The sequence below is a fragment of the Brachycentrus maculatus genome, unplaced genomic scaffold (genome assembly GCF_059751285.1).
Source record: "Brachycentrus maculatus isolate JH-2025_06_01 unplaced genomic scaffold, ASM5975128v1 h1tg000261l, whole genome shotgun sequence".
NCBI lineage: Eukaryota > Metazoa > Arthropoda > Insecta > Trichoptera > Brachycentridae > Brachycentrus > Brachycentrus maculatus.
In genome coordinates this window covers 1,327,121-1,331,531 of record NW_028281012.1, presented here as the reverse complement: position 1 = coordinate 1,331,531, position 4,411 = coordinate 1,327,121, and the positions used below count along the sequence as shown (strand labels likewise).

Here is a 4,411-nt window from a genome sequence, read left to right as displayed (position 1 = left end):
TAGATGAATTTCAGGCCCAACGCTATAATTTTAATCGTCGCTCAAGCATTTATGATTTGTCTCCACGTAAGTAATTAACAAAGCTATATTATTTAGTTTTTAACTTAATAGCGAACTTATCATTATTAGTGGTACGAACAACTGCTGATGGCAATTTTGTACGTTCAATGCGATTTTTTTGAAACAATTAGTAGATACTGAAAAGAAAATCCAGGATTTGAACTGTCTTATTCACTTCAAAAACATTTTTTAATATTCAAAGTAGTTAAAAACCAAGTAAAAGTAAATTTAAAATCAATATGAAATAAAAATTATGTCGTGTTTCAGATATTGATAATGGCGGTCCTTGTTTGCGAATATAGATTTCTGCTATATAAACGGAAATTTAAGAAGGACGAGTATATGCGAGTTATGGAGATTATCCGCGTATGTATGATATGAATACTTTTTAGATCAAAATTGTATGATTTATTATAGTTCAAAACAACAACAAAAATAGAGTTTTGTTGTTTTGAACTACTATAAATTGGCTTGGTGTCCCAAAATAAAACAATTTTTTACATCATTTAAACAATAATTACCATATCTGGCGCAGTAAACTGATCAATTCGATTGTTACCCACATTTTCGCATGTACTACGAAATTAAAACTGCGGAATTTTTACGCCAAACTAATACATACTTTTAAAAAAGTTAACAAAATTAATTAATGAAACATATTTGTAGTCAATTTGAAATCATATGTTTACTTTCAGTTGGCGAATGAACGCAAGAGGCAACTAACACAACCATTGCACTTTATTCCTCGTCCCCTGTATGAAGACGGTAAGTGTCAAAATTGTTTACATCTAAAACAAAATCCACATTGCGATTTGGCATTTTAAGAAATTTAATTATATTTTACATAATTTTTTGACATGTCACCAATTTTTTGACATGACGAAGAATATGGAAGTCTGGACATTTACAGGGCTTACGACCGTAGGCTGGTTTAAGCTATCACTTTACGCGCGTGATTGACAACAACACAGATATATTGATCAAACTCGAAACAAAGTGTTCAACTTCACTAGACACATCTACATGGTTGGATGAGGGGAGCTTTTTATTAAGCAGAGACTCTTTCATTTGTATGTCAAGTCCGAATCCTGGATTATAAATTATGGATGTCAAAAAATAAATTGGAGATAATCCAGATTTGTGAACAAGTATTTGGACACGTTCAAAATTTTGTGAACAAATATATGTTAAAGAATGCAATGCGAATAGAATTTCAAATTTATTGTTTCGCTCTTGTTTTTTTTTTATTCTAGGAGAATCTGTGATGCTCGAAATTGACCTACCTGATTCCAATATGGACAAGGATCCAACTGTCCGTTATCTCAAGGACATCAGCACCATCGAAGTGCACCCCAATCAACCGGAACAGAAGAATTAGATCACACTCGGAAAATAAACTCAACGGCCTCGTACACTTAAGCCTGCACGAGTACGGGTACGCAACCCCGAGTACCGTAGCCTTGCTGCTATTCCGCCTCCAATTTTCTCCCATGTAGCAGTAATGTCCTTACCTTATATCCTTCACTCCATTTAATTGCTATCCTGTCCACTTCATCCCACTCCTGATCCAAAGGAAGATACCAGGACACAAATCACAACACAAGTGAACTTACCTTGTGATGCCTGGATCGGGAATTTTACACCTTGCCCAAGTAAATCGAAGGACCCTCAGATGTTACCACTCCGATATACGAAGAGAATATGCTTGTATCTTATCTTAGCCTTTTGCTTCTATGTAACCGTAATTGTGAATCGTGTATACGTCATTGTGTCTGCATAGCCAGTATAAGTAATTTAGGGATGATTAGGCATAGGTGGAGTTATAAACTGTGTGTCATAGGTAAATAAGGGAAGTTTGGGGATAGATGGAGGTAGAAACTGTGTGTCATAGATAAATAAGGGAAGTTTGAGGATAGATGGAGGTAGAAACTGTGTGTCATAGATAAATAAGGGAAGTTTGGGGATAGATGGAGGTAGAAACTGTGTGTCATAGATAAATAAGGGAAGTTTGGGGATAGATGGAGGTAGAAACTGTGTGTCATAGATAAATAAGGGAAGTTTGGGGATAGATGGAGATAGAAACTGTGTGTCATAGATAAATAAGTGAAGTTTGAGGATAGATGGAGGTAGAAACTGTGTGTCATAGATAAATAAGGGAAGTTTGGGGATAGATGGAGGTAGAAACTGTGTGTCATAGATAAATAAGGGAAGTTTGGGGATAGATGGAGGTAGAAACTGTGTGTCATAGATAAATAAGGGAAGTTTGGGGATAGATGGAGTTAGAAACTGTGTGTCATTATTATAAGTATTATGTCATAAGTAAATTAGGGATATTTCATCATGAATGAGGTGAGAAAAAACATGTCATTATTATATTCATAATTTCATTAGTAAATAAGGGATGATAAGACGTGCGAGGGGTTGAGTTGAATTACTAAATGCTTATTTTTTATGTATATATTATGTCATTGCTAAATTAGATATGTACAGGTGTGTGGGGAGGGTGGTAAATAAATATGTCATGTTTATGGTCCGGTCCGACTACATTCAAGGACCTATCTCTGCGTTTGGTTAGTGCGTTTGAGCTACACTTTACTTTTCCCACAAGCCCTTACTTGCGCGAACTAACCAGCACGAGTAAGCGCTATGTAAATCAGCTATATGTAGCCGGAATATCAAGATCATTCAATACATTGTGCACTAAGTAAGATCGGCATCATGAATAGACATTTCTAAACTATGTGAAATCAGCGTCATGAATAGGAAGCTGACCTTACATTGTAACCTCAAGAAATGCTATTTCATAAAACGATAAAGTGGAAAAAGAACACATATTGTACATTCACGACGAGGAAAAGACAACCATAGTTATAAGTGAATAATTATAAGCATCTACTATTCATTATGTATGTCAACAGCATTGCAAGATGGACCCCAAAAATTCTATAATAGAGACCTTGGGAGAACAAAAGAGGTGTCGGAAGACCCCAAAAGAGATGGCCCGACGACATAGTCGCTGTGGGGGGTAGAAACTGGCTGCAAGCAGCAACTGACCGTAGGAAACGGAAAGAAGAGGAAGAGGCCTATATCCAACAGAGGAGGACTTATGAAGAATAAGAAGATTGTAAATGTTACCTTCGGACCCAATTACGATGATAATAGTATTTTTCATAACGCAATGAGTACCTTATATCTAGTAACAGCCACCCATAGGCCAATCAGACCCAGCACGCTACCACGAGCCCTGGATGTGCGACTGGGATATGATTTCTCCTATGGCAACACTTAAACTTATTGCAACTGCGCAAGTTAGGTACTTGTCTAATATTGTTACTTCTGTTCACTACTTGCAGTGAGACATCCATCTTAAAAGTGTAAATCTGTATGAAGATTTCCTAGTCAAAAATGTTTAAAGCTAGAGTTATAGTAATTCTGATCATTCCTTAACGATTGTTACAGTTACAGTCAACAATCTCTTTGATTTGACTCAATCTCAATAAAGAATCTTTTATATCTGGAACAATCACTTGATCAACATACATTATTATTGTGCTAGCTGTGACCGGTAAAACTTTATGTTTCGAATTCTAAAATTGAATCTATGTATAAGATTTGCTTAATTCTACGTCTTCTTCTTCTTTACCCTTTGTCCTCCAATACAGGATATAGACTTCTTCTGCATCCTAAATTTTTTTTTGTCATGTGTATAAACTTTAAATAATATTATAATAAGTATACGATAAAGTGTGTGATTGTGGTTGGATAAATAATTTTTTTGGTTTTCTCAGTAATCTTAAGGTTTAGATTAATAAAAACAAAAAAAATATGTGGTTTTCTCGATAATCTTAAGGTTTGGATTTAGAAGAACAAAAAAAGAATAGATTTAGATATAACTTTGCTTATTGAACACTAGAGGAGGGCCCGCGTGTCACATCTGTAGCAGTGTTCTGCAGCCACCGCCGGCGGTGAGAAAACTTTGTGCAATCAGCGCCCACCTCTAATGTTACACATATTACTCCTAGCATAAGTGCATACTGGCTTTTGTGATTTGTATTCAGAATAAAGTAAATTTGCGCTTCTATTTGTTTTTTTTTTACCTCAAATAATAAAAAATAAAGCGCCATTTAATGTACTACCTCAAAGGCGCATTACTGTGATTGGATTGGGGAAAAGGAGACGGAGGAAATGATTCGGCAAACAAATGTATTTTTAGTTCTTTCTCAAGATTTTCACTCTCACTATTTCTAACTTCCGGTGGAAAAGCATTCCACGCCATGAGTCCCGGAACAAGAGTCCGCGTCGCGGGTTCGATTCTCGCCAATTGCAAAATAAATTCAAGAAAGGTTTATTT

At 35.7% G+C, this 4,411-nt stretch overlaps 1 long non-coding RNA gene across 1 annotated transcript; it reads left to right on the top strand.

The window, feature by feature from the left end:
* Positions 1-357: 357 nt before the first annotated feature.
* LOC148305810 (uncharacterized) lies at positions 358-4,092 on the top strand. The gene is made up of 3 exons (XR_015838111.1): positions 358-426; positions 756-825; positions 1,314-4,092. It is a non-coding gene; the product is annotated as an uncharacterized LOC148305810 (long non-coding RNA).
* The last annotated feature ends 319 nt before the right edge of the window (positions 4,093-4,411 follow it).